This window comes from Camelus bactrianus, chromosome 20 (assembly GCF_048773025.1).
Source record: "Camelus bactrianus isolate YW-2024 breed Bactrian camel chromosome 20, ASM4877302v1, whole genome shotgun sequence".
In the NCBI taxonomy this organism is placed as follows: Eukaryota; Metazoa; Chordata; class Mammalia; order Artiodactyla; family Camelidae; genus Camelus; species Camelus bactrianus.
This window is the reverse complement of record NC_133558.1, coordinates 26,063,193-26,081,594: the sequence shown is the minus strand read 5'-3', so window position 1 is coordinate 26,081,594 and position 18,402 is coordinate 26,063,193. Positions and strand designations below refer to the sequence as shown.

Below are 18,402 nucleotides of genomic sequence, written 5' to 3'. Positions count from 1 at the left end.
GGGAGGAACACACAGAATTGTGAGGTCTCTCTCATCCCACCTCTGAGGCTGTCCGAATCTGCCTGCTGACCCCCAGGCTCTGCTCAGGGAAGTGCCAAACTCTGTATCAAGTATGTTGACAATGTCTAGAGGGCAGAAGCAGCTTGTTCTAAACCCCGTGTGGCACAGACACGTCACATGTCAGGTATTTTGATCATGGGCCCGATCCTGCTTCTCTCACTTATATAATAAGGGATGTCATCTCCAGTGATTAGAACAGGCCTCCTGGACTTCTATTAGCTGACAGTAACTTCTAAGGATACAACTAAAGAAAGTTCAGAGGGATCACAGTTCCTTCCGGGAAAGGACCTCTCAATAGGACGTGACCTTCTTGAAGATGTTTTAGGTCATCGCTGTGGTGTGGGGTAGTAGCAAGGTCTCAGAATGTGCATCAGAAAAGCCTGGTTTCTAACCCCAGCTCTGGCTCTTAGAGTAAGAGTATCATTTAGCTTCTCTCAAAAAACTATGGATAAATAGGAGGATCAAGCCCCTGGTGCCAGAGTGGGGACTGAATTACAGACTGTACTGACACATGGCCATTATTATTACATGCCTCTTCCTCTCTTTGCCCTTTGCCTTCTCCACTCCTTCCCGCCCCCTACAGCTCCTCTGTTAGTTAATACCAAGAATATACTTAACATTAATGCACAATTCACCAGGTTCCTGGCATCTAGCTCTCCACAAACATCTTTGCCGGGAGTTAGAGAAACCTCCCCTGGCTCAGATATGACCACACCAAACAGGCAGCGATTGGAGACTCGCCTCCATCAAGGCCATCGCCTTCTGAGGCGCGGGACTGCATTTTTGAGAAGCCTTCTCAGGTTGTTTGCAGCAGCTTTGAGAGTCGACTCTGCTGCCCCGCCTACGTCAAAACCCTAAGTGTTTAACCACAACACACACAATCCTGGGACATCGTGGCGGCAGCCCCCCATCCCCGGGGTGAGGCAGGCCACGAGTGTGTCTAATCCAGTATGTTCTCCCACTCCACTCTCGACCCTGGCAGAGCCCAGTGAGGCACCGCACCTGGCCAGATGTGGGATGGGATCTTGCGCAGTGTGCAGAGTGCTTGAGTGCGTGAGGAAGTGGGTGGAATTCCTTCCTAACCACCCCAACGTGTGATCTGAGCCCAGGGTCCCAGGCCAGGGAAGGCCATGCCCACTAGCTGTCACAGCTGCTTGTGTTATTTCTAGGGCCAGAGTCCTTGTAGTCAGGGCTGCGTACACGCTCCCATCATAGTCCCATTTTCAGTGGCTCAAAACCCTTGAAAAAAATAATGCTCGGGGTTAAGTGCTCCAGCTTCAAGGTGAAACTGTATTTTGAAATGCTTGAGAGAAAGAAATCTTCCCAACTGATCTATAGCGGGACTGAAGTTGCATAAACACATGCGCGCGCGCGCACACACACACACACACACACACACACACACACAGTCATTTTTCTCCCTTGAAAAATAATTTGAGACTGCTTACAATCTTCAGGTCCGGGTGACTTTGGGCTGGCATAGATGTGTGGATGTGTGTATGCAACTGAGCAGGGATTTTTGGAAGATTAAGGGACGTCAGGAGAAGCATGACATGTTTCATCATTCAGTGGTTTTGTCTCTTAAAGGAAAATATCTTTAAAATGGTAAAGTGATGATGTTAGGAATCTGTTCTTAATTACCGCTCAGTAACTTGGCAATCTGTTTTATCCCATTCATTTCTTTTGGAAAGTTCTCAGCGACTCATCTCTTCAGCTGTGTGTACACAATCACACACACACAGAAATAAAGAAAGAGAAAACCCACCCTGGTTGCAGTTGGAAAGAGCAGGAACATTTGCACACCTCATGAATCCCCCTGCAGATATTCATAAGAACAGGTTTTCAGACACTGGGGAGTTTCATAAACATCCAATAGGCTTGTTTGATTCAAGTGTATATGTGGTTTGGGACTCTAGTGTAGGGATATTTTCTTACTTTCTTTAAAAGAAAGCAGCAGAAACAGAAGCAGCTGCAAAGAAATCCTTCTCTAACACTACTCATTCACTCATCCTGCTAAGTCTCAGGCACCGTGGTAAGCCCTGGTGATGCAAAGGTTCATTAGATGGGGTTTCTGTCAGTAAGAATTCAACCCAGTGGAGGGACCATGCAAGAAAGCTTGACTACATCCAGGTTAAAAAAATAAATAAAAGCACATGAAACTTTCAGAATCACTGAGGTTAGGAAGAGGAAAACAGTATGTTGCCTGCCTTTGGATGTTGAAGAAAGTACCGTCCCTTTCCACTGGTACCTTCCAGGCCAGTGTTTCCAAAATGCATTCTATAGAATGCTAATATCTTTACGTGGCTTGCCAAAAAGGCAGAGGGAGTATTCCTCGTGGTCAAATAAGTTTGATAAAAACTGTAAGTCTGCCACCTCCATACACACACCTGGGAACGTCGCAGTGCACATTAGCATACTGAAAGTTCTGAGACAGCCCCCAGTAGAAGAGATCTGCCTCACTTTGCTCAGCACTGTACTCCCCAAAGTTGTTTCCTCACAGGACCCATTTTCCACATAACATCTATGAACATCCGTAACTTTCAGAACATTGTTTAGTCTGAAGGGGACCAGAAGAAGGCTCTAAAAATAAACACAAGTGTAATGCGATGCTGAATTGGAATTTTTAATGAGGCAGCAAGATACAATCAATAAGAAATTCTACAATCATGCTTCAGCACGAGAAGCAGATTTTCAAAAGGCAATATTGAGTAACTGGTTACATGTCTCCAAGAACTCCTTCCTGTAAAAAAAAATTGAAAGTGTGGAAATTGAGGAAAGAATGTAATGAAGAAGATTTCTCTGAGATGCCTGCACTAGAATTCCTTCTCTTTACCCCTACTGTGAGAACAGTTTAAGGGGGATGACTCAAGGACCTCACTAAATGCTTCCTGAAGTAGGGAATTGTGGACAGTGTCAGACTCCAGCCTGGAAATCTATAAGGCAAGAGACAGATGGTAAACTGATTTGGTGGGGGATCAAAGGAGAGTAGTTGCTTTATTGGGAAGGCTGGCACTCTCTGCACTTGCTAGGACAAGGATTAATACATGTTTCCTGACAACCATATGTGGGCCACATGGGAGAGAAAGTGAGCCAGGAGATATTTTTTGATCTTACCAAAGAGGACTACCTGGAAGAATTGTGGGACCACAATACCAAGAGTTGGTACAAAGTGGGCCACAGGAAAACCAACTAAATGGGAGAAAATCAGCTGAAGGAAGAGAATGCACAGGCCGTAACATGATAGTTGCAGTTAGAAGGACCCAATGGAACAGTCTCTGAAAAACCTACCAAAGGACTTGTAGGGAAAAGAGTCATATATATTCAAAGCCATTTTACAACCATGCCAGTCAAGTAAAAACTTCCCTGTGGAAGTGGGGGGGGGGGCTTTCAACTGTGGCTGAGTAAGGAGATTAGCAAACCTTATCCCCCCAAAGCAATTATAAATCTGGATTAAATTGACAAAAACTATCATTTCAGCACTATGGAAATCAATCAAAGGCATATTAACAATCTGAGAAGAGTTTATACTTTACCAACTGATGGATTTGGGTTAAGAATGTTGGGAATCTTTGGTGTTCTGGCTTGAGGGTTTGTGAAATCATTGACTGATCACTACACTAGGAAGATACAAGGGTTATCTTTAGGAAGGCAAGTTTCCAAATGAAAGTAAGAATATCAAAACAAAACTGAGCTGAGACATCTACCTACATACTGCAGGTTTCACAGATTTAGCCAAGGCAAGTTACAGAACAAACAAATGAAACAGTAACAACCTTCAGAATCCAAAGTTGCTACAAAAGATTATCTAAAATGTCCAGTTTTCAACAAAAATATTTCAAGACACACAATGAAACAGTCGAGTGTAACCGTATGTGCAGGAAAAAAAAAGTCAACAGAAACTGCATGAGTGTCCTCACATGCTGGGTTAGCAAGCAAAGACTTAAAAGCAGCTACTATAAATATGTTTTAAAAACTGAAGAAAGCAATGTTTAAAGAATCAAAGAAGGGAGTGACAACAGTGAATGAACAAATAGAGATTCTCAATTAGAACGCAGATATTATACTTTTAAAAAGACTCAAATTAAAAGTTTGAAGTTAAAAAACACACCTAAAATGAAAAATTCACTATATGGCTCAGTGGCAGACTCAAGATGGCAGAAGAAAGAATCAATGAACTAGAGAATAGATCAATAGAAATGACCAATCTGAAGAACAGAGATAAAAAATGAAGGAAAAAAATGAATAGAGACTCAGAGATCTCTGAATGACATCAACTGTGTCAATATTCAATTGAATGGGTGTCTGAGGAGAGGAGATAGAAGTGAACAGAAAAAAATTGAAGATATAGTGACATAAAATTTCCAAAATTTGATAAAAATCTACTGATCTGCTTTATCTACTGATCCAAGAAGCTCAAAAATCTAAGTAGAATAAAAACAAAGAAAATCATACCTAGAGATATCATAGTCAAACTCTTAAAAGCCAAGACAAAGAGAAAATCTCAAAAGAAATGAGAAAAAATACTCATTACTTACAGGGAACATATGATAATAGCTGACTTCTTACCTGATACATTGGAATGACATTGTCAAAGTGTTGAAAGAAAAATATTCCTAGCCAGTAAGTTCTAAATCCAGCAAAACTACTCTTCAAAAATTTAGGCAAAATAACTCCCAAAGCATAGTTAAAATAAACAGAAATTAAAATGATACTCCTTAAAAATGTATTTAACATGCAAAAAAGCAGTCAAGGAGGAACAGAAAACATATAGAAAAAAATAGCAAAATGGTAATATAAATCCAACCATAAAAATAAGTACATTAAATGTGAATTAATGAACATATAGAAACAACTATATGCTATCTGAAAGAAAAACTCCTTAGATTCAAAGACACAAACAGGCTGAATGCAAAGGTTGGAAAAACAACACACTGTGAAAACAGCAGCCACAGAAAATCTGGAATGAGTATTAATATCAGATAACATAGACTTCAAAATCAGAAATAGTAGCAGAGGCAAAGGAGACTATTTCATAATTATTAAATGGTCAAAGCATCAGGAAGATATAACAAATAACAACAGAACTTCAAAATTTATAAAGTAAGAAGTGACAGAATTGAAAGGGGAAATAGAAAAGCCAGTAATAAGAGATTTCAATATCCCACTCTCAAAAATTGATTAAACAACTAGACAGTAAATCAGCAATGATACAGAAGACTTGAACAAACTCTACCAACCAACTTGACATAACTAACATTTTGTGTGCATGTGTTTAGGTGTGTGTCTATTTTGTCTGATACTATAATTTAATTCCCTTGTGGTCAAACACTATAATTTGTATGATTTCAATCCTTTTAAATTTATTGAGGCTTGTTTTATGGCTTAGTATGTGGCCTTTCCTGGAGAATGTCTCAAGTGTGCTTGATAATCTGCAGCCACTGGGTGATCATTTTATCATTAGGAAATATCTTCCTTGCATTTAATACCATTTCTCATGTAGCACAACTGGTACCTTCTCCAGGAAAGATCATATACTGGGCCACAAAGCAAGTTTCAATAGAATTTAAAGGATTGAAATCATACAAAATATGGCATCTGACTGCAGATCATCTGAATTAAATTATAAAACAACACCAAAAGGAAATCTGGGAAATCCCCAAATATTTGGAAATTAAACAACATACTTTTAAATATTCATGGATTGGAAGACACAATATTGTTAAGATGGCATTTTCCCCCAAATCGATGTATAGATTCAATGTGCTCCTATCAAAATCTCAGCAGGGTGTTTCACAAAAAAAGAAATTGGCAAGCTTATCTTAAAATGTAAATAGAATGCAAAGGAACTAGAAGAACCAAAACAAATCTGAAAATGAAGGACAAATTTGGAGGATTTATATTACCCGATTTCAAAACTTACTATAAATCTATAATAATCAAGACAGTGTGGTGTTGACAGAGAATGGGCACGTGGAATCTACATGTGATCTGTATTATAGACCAATGGGACAGAATTAGAAGTCCAGAAATAAAACCATTTCTGCACAAGTGATTTTCAACAACTCAGTGGGAAAGGGATAATCTTTTTCAACAAATGGTGCTAAGCAATTGGAGAGTGACGTGAAAAAAAATTATCTTGAATCACAAATAGACTTAAATGAAAGAACTAAGAATATAAAACTTCCTAGAATACAAATAGGAGAAAACCTTTATGACCTTGGGTTTAGTAAGGAATCCTTAAATATGACAGTAAAAGCATACTCCATAACAGAAAAGCATGATAGACTGGACCTCGTCAAGTTTTTTAAGTTTTGCATTTCAAATGACACTATGGAAATGAAAAGTGAAAAGATAAGCCATATATGGAGAAAATATATGGAAATCTTATATCTGATAAAGGATTTATATCTAAAAAAAAAAAGATCTCTTACAACTCAATAAGATGACAAACAACCCAGTTTTAAAATGGGCAAAATATCTGAACAGACATTTTGTAAGAGGAGATACACAGATGGCTAATAAGTACATGAAAAGATACTCAATGTCATTGGTTGTTGGGGAAATGAGAATTAAAACCACAGTGAGATACCTCTGTACATCTACTAGAGTGGCTACAATCGAGAAGACAGCCAACAGTGTTGATGAGGATGTGGAGAAACCAAAATTTTCATACCTTGCTGTCAGGAATGTAAAACGGTACAGCCCCTTTGGAAAACAGTCTGGATGTTTCTTAAAAATTTAAATATAAATTTACCATTAGACTCAGAAATTCCTTTTCTAGGAACAAACCCAAGAGAAATAAAAAGCTATAGCCACAAAAAGACATGTATGTGAGTGTTCATAATAGCACTGTTCATAATAACCAAAAACTGGAAATAATCCAAATGTTCATCAGCTGGTGAATGGAAAAAGAAAACATAATATATCCACGCAGTAGAATACTATTCAGCAATAAAAAGGAATAGATTTTTGATTCATGCCACAATATGGATGACCATCAAAACCTTTATGCTAAGTGAAAGAATCCAGACAAAATACAGTACATAGTGTATGATGCCACTTATTGGAAATATCCAGAAAATGCAAATTATTTATAAAGATAGAAATCAGATTAGTGGTTGCCTTGGACTAGGGGAAGGAATGGGGGTTAATTGCAAATGAGCTCAAGAGAACTTTTTGGGGTAATGGAAATGTTCTAATGGCAGAAATTATGATGGTTGCACAACTCTATAAATCTACTAAGAATCATTTAATTATACACTTACAATGGGTGAATTTTATGGTATATAGATTATGGTATGCAAAACTGTTCAAAAAAAAAAACCAAAATAACTTTCCTGCCTCTCCTCCTTCCTCCCAACTCAAGTCCTGGGGGAGGGTGGGTGGGGTAAGAATCAGGTCAAAAGAGAGGAGAATGCTAACCACATCCTTTCCCCAAAGCCAATTTTAGCTGGGGAGGAGGTGGGTGTAGCAAGGGTCAGGAAAGAAAGGAGTCTTACTTTAAACAAATTGAAGTGGTAATTAATATACAGGATTAAATATTTTAAACCAAGTCTATGTTTTACCTTCTAACATATTTCCATTGCCAATTAATTAACAGAAAAGTCACTTGGCCTGAGATTTTACCTAGTAGCAGGGAGAAGACACCCACCACATTGCAGGAATGAAAGACCAGCGGGAGGCAAAGGTAAAGTTGATTTTATAATCACCCCCTAATGAAAACTAACTTTTTAGCCTCTGGTGACACGAGGATCAGCAACAGAGCCACAAGGACACAAATTCACTGGTATAACAAAGTATAGATTCAAAGTGTTTGGGGAACAGCAAAATTTTGAACTCAGAAACTGTTAGACCTGGCATTGAGTCCTGGCTTGGCTATTTAATAGCTATGTGACTTTGGGAATGTCACTTAACCTCTCTGATTTCAAATTACTTATCTTCACATTGATGACAGTAATATCAATCTCAAGGGGTTACTATAAGGACTAAGTGGTATGATGAATATGAAAGGATTTTGAGAGAGGACTTATCAGTCTATGTGTATCAGTCAGGGTCCTCTCAGGGAAGATGAACCACTATGAGTGATACAGACTAGGGATTTATTATAGACCTCGCATGGGAGGTAGCAATGCATTCTCCTTAAGGCTATCACTTCTGCATCTAGTGTTGGGTCCAAAGTCAGCAAAGCTGGAAACTGTGAAGGGAAGATTGATGTGAAGTAGAGGTGGGGGCACTAAGGTTTAGCTGGAACCAGGATTCAGAGAAGGAAGGAGGATGTAAGGTGGGACCTGATAGAGCTGGGTGCCCAGCTTGTACCCCTCACCAGCAAGGTCAACCAGCAGATCCGTCACAATATGAGTTACAACAGTGCCTGCCCTATAACAACCTTCAGAGCATAATAAGATGACCCTTTCAAATCTTATGCAAATTTCTCTTTTGGCCTGGCTTAACCTGGAACCACACAGAGAAGAGAATTCTGGGAAACATGGTTTCAGCTTAGCTAAATTGACATAATACACGCCACCACAGTCTACCCTATGACAACTTGGCATCCATACATATTTTTTTTCATCATATTTAACGTCCAAATAAAAGCAACTGCAAGATTATTCTTTGCCTTGCATGATGCAACTATCTCATGTACCACCAAAAAAACACAATGACCTTCTCTGTATAAGAGGATACAAGGTTCTTTTATCCATATTTGGGAGATATTCACTCCTCTTCCAGCTGAGTCATACTCAGCTGATGATATTTTGTAAATTAAATACTAACATAGAAAGTTAACTATTAGGAACACATCTTATGTTAGATGGGAAAGAAATGGGAAAGGGAAAGAAATGGGAAAGGGAAAGAAATGGGAAAGGAGAAAAATAGGTTAATATATTCATAGCAAAATAAGGGGAAAATACTCATAACTATTATAGTCCTCATTTCTGAAACTGGTTTTATGGTCATTGCCTGTGTTTATAACTATCTTCTTCTACTTTCCATTCAATATTACCTTTGCCCTCAATAAGCATTTTCAGGTGGTCAAAGTTTCTCACCTGAGGGGGTGATGCAATCTTTATTCCTAAAGGGTCTGGAGCACTAGCACTCCAGCCTATATGAGGTTGCTGTAGTTTAGCTTTGATCTTCATCACAGGACACTGGAGAACCAAGAGATGTTCCAGGAGATCTCCTACATCCCAGACACACTAGCATACACCTCTTTACCGCCACGGGACAGTAACCACCAATTTCCTCTTGCTGAGATCAGTCACCTGTGCTGGCATGGTAGTCCCTCTTCTTTGGCCTTCCCTTCCTCCAGGCAAGATAATTGACTCTGTCCCCTAGAAGGCTATTCGTTTGCCATGATCCTTCAGGGACACCCAGGAGTGGGGCTGTGGTTTTGTAGCCCATCTTCAGATAGTATCAGTATCTTGCTGAGAATCATACATAAGCCAAGCTCAAATTTTCTTCTGAAGTCAACTTGTCATAGAAAGGGAGGGAGGAAGCAAGGTGGCAGGAACAAGACCAGCTACATAATTTGTGGAGCCCAGAGCAAAAGGAAGATGAAAGGACCCTTGCTCAAAAATTATGGATTTCAAGACAGTGACAGTAGAACATTAAAGCAAATGTGGGGCCCTTCCAAACACGGGCCCTTCGAGAATTCCCAGGACCCTTGACTGGAGTATGAGCCTCGGCATCTGGACTACTTACACATGCAACTTACTTATGCTTTAGGACCTGTTTGAGACCAAGTTCATGTATACCACTTACATTTGATGATGGAGTGGTCCATGCATGCCCAACTTTGTGGTTTAATGTGTCAGACACCTGACACCTAATTCATAATGGGCCACTCAAGTCATATGGTAACTTGGCCCATGGTCAGGTGTTTTCAACCTCTACTAGGACCCGGGAGCAAGACAGAGCTATTTCTCAAAGGAGAATAGTTATCCACATAGGATGGCATATCTGCTCAAAATTCTGATAGTCTTTGCTGCGATTCACCTACTAAGGGCTGCCAAAGGCTTCATATAAGCATCTCAGTCTGCCACAGACACTTCAAGCATCATTGGATGTGCTGGATCACATGGTTCCAGAGGCAAAGCAACTTGCACAGCAGCCTGGATCTGTTGGATCTTGTCCTGGGTCCCATTCAAAACTATGCAAGCCTGAGTTGAGAATTTATATAAGCTCTAGCCCTTAAAAGTGGGCCACAAGTGTGGCCACAAAGCAGAGCAGACCAGAAACTATGAATATATCTATGGGACTCCACCATCACCAAAGAAAAATCACTCCAGGGATGTGCTCTATTGATGTTTGGTGGGTAGTCCTAGATTCCTTGAACAGAAAAGTTAACATTTTTAAATCTAGAAAGCTGGATGGTACAGTGGTTAAGACTGGGGACTCTGGAGTCAGACTTCAGGGACACTTGAGCCCAAATATAAGCCCCATCACTTTCAAGCTGTGTGAGTATGGGCAAGTCATTTAAAACTTAACCTCTCTGAGCCTCAGAGGGGATAATAACACTTACCCATTATTTATAACTATTACGAGTTATAGTAGTTATCTAAGAGTTGTATCAACATGGTAAGGTTTTTATAAGGATCAAATGAGCCACATGTGTGAAGCACAGGGTTGAGGCACAGAGTAAAGACTCAACAAATGATTAGCTTTTCTTATGATGAACAGAGGACAGAAGTCACTGGATTTGGGTAGGAAGAAATCATGGTGTGGCTCATGGGAGGGCTGCCCATTGGAAGCTGGACTCTCTAGGCTTTTGACTTGCAGTATGATAGGAGAGAAGTGAACCGAGAATGGGTTCAGGTTACCGTTCTGCTACTCCACACTGGGAGACCTTGGGCAAGTCCTTCCCCCTCTCCGCAGTTCTGCTGTCTCAGGTGGAAAGCCACAGTGCTGCTCTTCATGATTTCCTGATCTCTCCCATCTCTGACAGTCTATGACCATGCGGTGGCTCCTAACTGCCATGAGAGGTGGGCTTTTCCCTCCCTGCAGCCAGGAGATCCCACCTGGGTCCCAGCAGAGAGCTCCTCAGCCAGGTCCCTGCAGCTTTTCACCCTAAAAGCAGGTCTAGCAAAGACCAATAAGAGGTTTTGAGTATTTATTAAAGCTCTGGCAATGGCTCCCACATAGACAACTGAACTATTTTCAGCCCCAGCTCTTTTCTTTTCCTTTTGAAGAGTGGGTGGATTTTAAGACAAACAGGCTAATTAGGTATATGTTAGCACTGCCACAAAAGCAAAACAGTCAGATTTCCCAACACGACACCAAGCTGGGGCTTGGCATTTGGAGGATTAGAAGGGAAGTCCGGTGGTCATTCCACCTCTCACACCCAGGGGTCTTGCCTTTCTGACCAACTGGGCTCTCACTAAGCCGAGTAAGGGGAGCTTCTGTGAGGGTCTCCATCCGGGGGGTAGAGGTGGCAGGACAGCAAGATTCCCTCCTTCCACTCTCCAGGCCCCCAAGTTAAGAGCAAAGACACCACAAACACTTAAGCAATTAGAGAATAATTTAAAACAAATGTGGACTGGAGTCCACATGGAGCAAAGTAGGCTTGGCTTAATGCGCAGTGTGGCAAGAGGCTTCCCAGTGCTTTATCTTTCGCTGGGGAAAAGAGGTTCCTTCCTGCACCAAACACACCCAGGATTCTGGTGAAACCTGCCCTCCACCCAGCCCCCCCACAACACAAACACACACAGGCCCCTTATTACTTTGCTGTTTTAAAGCAGCCTCCAGCCCAGTGGAGCTGCCCTTGAACATAAATCCCCCGGCATATTAACTAAATAAGTTTTGGCTGCATACAGCAGAAAATCCAAAATAACAGTGGTGTAAATGAAATAGAAGGATACTTCTTGTTCATGGAAAAGACACTCAGAAGTAGGGAGTCCAAGGCTGGCTGTGTGTGGTAGAGAGGGTGTGAGGATGTACCCAGGGGTAAGCAGGAATGAAGCTGCCCTGTCAGGCCCTCCAAGGACATGATTTTAACCTTGAGATTTATCAGGCCAGCAAGGAGGAGGGCATCGCAGCCCCAACCTGCCTTTCGTCTGCCTATTGGGCACATGTGTATTCTCTCTCATTCATTCATTACTGAGCAGTCCCTCTGTGCCAGGTACTATGTTAGGTGCCAGGTCATAGGGTGACTAAGGCAACTATGTCCACACTCTTGTGAAATTCACAATTAAGTGGGGAAGACAGATAAGAAGATGTAAACAAATACAGTAACACCGCTAGCTAAAGGGTACAGAGGAAACAGCCAGGATACTGTAATAGAGAACAGCAGGGGAGACTGACTTAATACAGGGTGGAACAGGGCACAGCTAGAACTCTGCAGAAGGGGTGGGGGAAGAGATGGCCATGGAGAAGGTCGTCAGGCCAGCCAGGATTCTCAAGAAGCAGATCGAAACGATGGCAGAACTTTTGAACAGGGCCGCTGCCAACCACGTGGGAGCTAGTCATACTCAAAGGGACCCAGATAGCCTGAGGAGAGCACACAGTGTGCTCTAACCACGTGCCAGGCCCAGGCCAGCCCTGCACAGTGTGGTTAAACCTCTGTGGTAGACGGGGTGAGGCCCATTTAATGCAACGAGACACACTCAGGGCAGGTGCAGTGAGCCGGCCCTACTTCATTAAGTAGCAAGAAAGAAGCAAAGCTGGAATTTGAACTCGGGTCCTCAAGATCCACACCCAGGCCCTCTGTATACCTAGCTACTCAGCTCATAAGAGGAAAGTGATGTATTTCGGCACATCCATGTGGATTAGGGAGGGCAGGATGCTGGCCCGAAAAGCCTGGTGCGGGTGCCCATGGAGAACTAACAGACCAGCCCGACAAGGGCACAAAGGCCAACTGGCCTAAAGCATCACATTACACTCCCCAGACCTAATGGCTTTACAGACTAAACAGCACAATTTACAGTCAGCTCTGGGATAATGACATCTCCCCGTCCAGTTCTGCTCCATTCCGAGGGATTCCAGCATGTTCCTCAGAGACATTATACAGAGGCCCACAGGACTGAGGTTCTCGGGGCTCAAAGACAACCATTGTGAAAGAGGCGGAGGAGGGGCTGGGGGGAGGGGAGCTAAGTGCTATTGCAGCCTTGAGCGCGACAGAGGGGCCACCCCAGATACATCTTGCCAGACCTCATCTGGAGAGGCCATGATGACACAGAGGTCGACCAGAAAGCTGACAAATTGACTGCCTTATGTTCATTCAAGTTTTTAAGTAATCAAATAACTCAAACCCAGGTAGACAGTCTTAATCCCCAGAAAGAGCTTGCTTTATAAATCACCCACAGAAAACCGTTTCTATTTCCCCCAAGTCTCTCTTATTGGTAGAAAGCTGTTATTTTTAGATTAAAACTAAACCTTTCAAGCAAGTCAGATTATCTTTGTGTGTCATTGCTTTAAAATATAAAACCTGAACTTCATAAAGGATTTTTCCTTTTTTCTACAGAGCATCATCTTTATCCATTTCTGGGCCATGTCCTTTTATTTATAACCAGAAGGCCAAGTTTTCTGAATGCCATGACCTTATGTGTAGAGCTGTCAGTGTGAGAATTCTTATCGTTCTTACGTGTGCACTCAGAGTGTGTGCGTGAGTGCAAAGTCACTGTTAGTGGGCTTACCTGTTCTCTTTATTCCTCTCATTTTCCCCTAACTTCCCTTTGAAGCCAAGAAAAAATGCATACATAGCGGATACACCTGGGCTCCCCCAGTGACTAAGGATATGGGTTTAAGCTAAGCTCCTACCATATTTATCTGCTCGTGGAGTGTCAATTGCTTAACAGTTGGTGCTTCTGCTAGGTTGAATATGTGATTATTATCAGCTTTACAGTGAGTCCAGATCATAATCAGTCAGAGGGCCAGGGCTCTGTCCACTTTATTATTATTTTGAAGTGTCCCTTGGTCATCTCTCCACTTTGTTCCTGAAGGAGTCCATAATTCTGCTGGTTTTGCTTTGTTTCATCAAACTTCTCGGCATTTCCACATGTCTGCAAGAGCACCCAACATCAGACAGCATGGTGAATGAGTAGAAGATGAACTCAGGAGGCTGCCAGACCTGGGTTGGAGTCTATTTGCTATCCCTTAGTAGCTCTGTGGTTATGATCCAGTCACCTAACCTCTCTGTGCTTTGATTGTCTCTTCTGCAAACAGGAGTAATGCCAACATAATGTACTTGAGGCACCGTGCAGGGCACACATAACACTAGCTACTGTTGTTATAGTACTAAAAATTATAATAATTATTATTGTCAAGCTGAACAGCTGTAGAATGGGGTAGTATTGGTGTATGCACTTCAAAGAAAATGGATTCCCTCTCTTGACAAAATCACCCATAAATCATTGACGTATTATTTTCTACCTTTTCATCTGATCCATCTAGACAATAAATTCACACATATAGATGAAAAATCCTACAGACAGGACAATGGAAAGGAACAGTGTGTGACAGTCCTAACTGGTAGATAATCAGTATGTGCAAGACCTGCGGTGTAGACAGACCCAGGGCATTCCTTGTTGGTCTCTGCAGTAGGATTAAGGGTGTGGATCTAAATAGCAGGGTCCTCACGAATACGGGCTGGCCTCCATGCCAGTCTCTTGCCTTCTGCCTCAGCCAGAGTGCTCCTTCTAGGACTGACCATTAGCATCCTAGCCCTGACTGAAGAATAGGATCTTCAAGTCAGAGTGTGAGTGGCCAGTTCCAAACCAGAGACTCGGGGTCTGGCCAGGCCAGAGAAGCCAGGTCAGAGAGACAAACCCATTGAGGGAAGCTGTGTTATAGCAGACAATGTCAATGCTTCCAGACGGTCCCCTGAAATCTCTTTTTATCATTTCTGATCGCCCCCTACTTTGTTTGGTGTGATTTCCATCACCTGCACCTGTGACTATCTTCTAGCTACTTTTTGGCCCCTCACACAGAGAGCTTCTGACCCTCCCTTTTAACCCACAACCATGGGGTGGAAGCAGAAAAGTCCAGGTCGTTTGCCTTGGGTGGCCGCCACTGGGAGGCAGGCTCTCCAGTCCAGAGGTCCCCTGCAAAATCAGACTGAACCTTTCCCCCACTAGCCTCCTGTCCCAGGTGGCTCCTTGCTCATCTTCCTCCCCTGTCCAGCCTCCCTGCTCCCTTATGCGCATCCTCAGGAGCAATTTCTTAATAAATTACTCCCATTTAAGTCATTATCTCAGGTCTGCTCCTGGGGCCTCCCATCTAAGCCATGAGTCAAGGCAACAGTCCTGAGTATGGGAAGTTGCTAAATTCTCCTCTAAAATTCCCCACCTTCCAGCCAGACACTAGATCTGCATTTCATTCTCTATTTTGTCTTTTGGGATTTGATCCCTTTCAGATGAACCAAGACTCTTGCTCGAGTTTGCAGCATTCTAATTCTTGGTTATGATTCTTTCCCATTTTCAAACCCACAGCACATAACTATGACACATGAGGACCTAGGGCTGAGACAGCCTCCTCCCCAGGGGTCAGACAAACCTCCCAATTCCAGGCCAGTGGGTGGAGGCTTTGCAGGGTGAGACAGTGGTTTCCAGCCTCACCAACAAGTCCTCTTTTAGCACTTTTTCTGTGATGGGTAGTTCAATCTTGGCTGTCATTCTGCATCCATACGATAGCCTGATCCAAAAATGAACAAGGTCCCTTTGGGCACTGGGGTTCCTGATTGGCCCCACAACTTGGCCCCCTCTCTCTAAACTCCTTTTAAGGAGGCTTGGTCTATAACCCAGGACTCACACAGACACCCCGGGAATATAGAGCCCTGTTAAGTTCCCCACCAACCCCCTTGCAGATGAGACCTTTGGAGAAGACAAGTGAAAGGACCAGAAAAGTTCTTATTTCCTGTGCTCTCTCCCATATTTGTTGACATTCAGGGTGGTAAACTGGGAACCCCAACTTGGGAAAGATAACAGAACTTATGGGCTCTGAATTCAGGGGTGAAGCAGGTATTGTGCGTCTTGGAAACTTAAGCAGACAGTGAGGCACAGGGTAGGATGCACACGGCAGAGAAGACGGAAAGTAGCACGTGGCTCTGACAACCAGATCTGGTGCCCTAAATGAGTCCCAGCAAGACTTAAGGTGCCATTCATCAATAGCCAGTCCACACTCATGAGCAGGATGCAATAGAATCGTGACATTCTGAGTTAGTAACATGCCAGCAATAGGCAAAAAATCCTTTTATTTAACCAACATGTACAGTCTTATTACCAAAGTAGGCTTTTTTTTTTCTAAGCTTCTTGAAATACTGAAAACAGTGCTAGGTATTTTTGCCTAAGTTTCTTTACTATAAACGTTTTTGCCACCAACATTTTTGCCACCAACGTTTTTTGCTGCATAACTAGCTGGCCATAAGGCAATTCTGCCGTAAAAGATAAAATGTGAAAAATAAAAGAGAGACATTGAAAAGGGCATAATGAAACATGAGAAATGAATAAAAAATTAAGAAGATTTTATTGTGAAATACAAGGCACTTGAATACATTTTAAATGTGTGTAGATTCACGCCAATCTAGACAAATAAAACGAGTTTATTTTTATTTTGTGGGCTGTACCTAACCACTTGTCTTCCAAGTCGTTCATAGTTTTTTATACTTCTTTTCCTTGTTGATTTGTTCTCTCACTGAGCATTGCACATTTTCTTTCTTGCTAAAATTTCTTCCTTCATTAAGAGAGGTGTCAGTTAACAAAAACTAGGATGCATATTTGTAACTGAGCTTTGTGCTGCATTGTGAAAACCTCCACACTGCTGTTTGTTCTTGGCATGTTGTCACATGTCCACGGATAGACGTTCCAAAGTGCTATGGGAAATGTGGATTCAACTCTGTGACCTCGACGCCTCTTTCTTCTCCAATGTAGGGTGCTTCAAAATAAGAAATCAACTCCTGGGGCAAATCATTGTCATTTTCCATGATTTTTATATATTCTACGTCGAACCAGACTGTCAACCAGTTATTTTATCTTCCGTGGTACAGTTGCTTTACGGCCAATTACTTATGCGGTAAAAATGTTTGGGGCAAAAATGTCTGTGGCAAAGAAACTGAATGCAAAAATACCGGACAAAACCAAGAACAACTCATCACTTTTGGTAGACCCCTAGAGCCTGAAGCCCTACACAAGGAGGCACGGGGACAGACCTTTCAAAGTTGCTGCCATCATTGACAATATCCCCAGTGGAGGGCTTAGGAGCAGGGACAATGGGTAGGGTCGGCTGCACTTATTTCTCCTGAATCTCCCCTGCCAAAATATAAGCTACTGTTAGGGTGATGGGGATACCTAAAAGGAGTCTTTGGGGACCAGGGCCAGACCACCCTATCAAGGTAGTTGAAGCCTCTCCTGGTTTCCAGTGGCTCAGAGGGGCAGAAGGGTGGGCTGCACCAGCATCAGAAATAACTCAGTCTCCCCTATGACCCTGGGCTCACCCAGTGGGACTGAGCCATGCACCGCCCCTGCCCGACTGCATGTCTACTTTGGCATTTTTCTCTGCAAAAAGGAGACAAACATGGGCAAACCTACCTTGTGGGCAGGCTCAGAAGCTTACTCCAAAAAATATCCCAGGGAGGCAACAGGTAGGGGTCCTTTCCTCGCATGTCCCAGCATCCATTGATGGCACATCCACAGACATTGAATCTGCTGCATTCCAGGCGTATGGAATCCCCAGACAGCACACTCCAGCTCGGTAACTGGGGCAGGGATCTTCGGCTGCAGCACGAATAGCTTCACTCTATTGTGCACTACTTGTTTCTTTTTATCCTGCCCCGAACATTTTATGGGCTCCTGCATGTAAGGCCAAAGTTATTGTGCCAGCAAGTACACAATGTATCCATGGGGAAATCATTATTCTTGTGTGTTTGAAGCGCTTGTTTGAACCGTCTTTAAATTATTTCTCTGGAAATAGGTCTGGCTTGAATGTGTTTATCCCTCTGCCTTTGTTAGTGCTTGTTTGCCTTCGCTGGGCATTGGTAACAGATGAGCAGAGTCATCATAAGGTATTTAGCCGTTTGAGGCACTGTAGTTGCTTCCACATTTCTAGCCAGATAAAATCAACACAAGAACTGGGAAAGGATGTGATGGCTCGGAGCCCAGAGAGGGGAAAGTCGGGTTTGATGGGGATACAGAGCTCACCATGGAACAGCTCAAGGAGAGATCTTCAGTTATAGAATTGAGTGTGTGTGTGTGTTTATACACAGGCACACATTCCCCCTCCCCTTTCTTTCTAATATACAGTAGATATCGCAGGAATCCTGAATCAGAAGTGAGATAATGAGTGAGAAATGATGTCCAGAGACATAAAACAAAAGCAGCATGGAAGTTCTGTGTTGGGCCTTGCCTCGTCTCA

General features: G+C 42.5%; 1 protein-coding gene across 1 annotated transcript in view; it reads right to left on the bottom strand.

Moving 5' to 3' along the window:
- Positions 1–17,756, bottom strand: part of DAAM2 (dishevelled associated activator of morphogenesis 2) — a 128,377-nt gene extending 110,621 nt beyond the window's left edge. Inside the window, exon 1 of the mRNA XM_045509350.2 lies at positions 17,580–17,756. The gene's annotated coding sequence lies outside the window, so the exon portion shown is untranslated. The remainder of the gene's footprint in view (positions 1–17,579) is intronic.
- Positions 17,757–18,402: the final 646 nt, after the last annotated feature.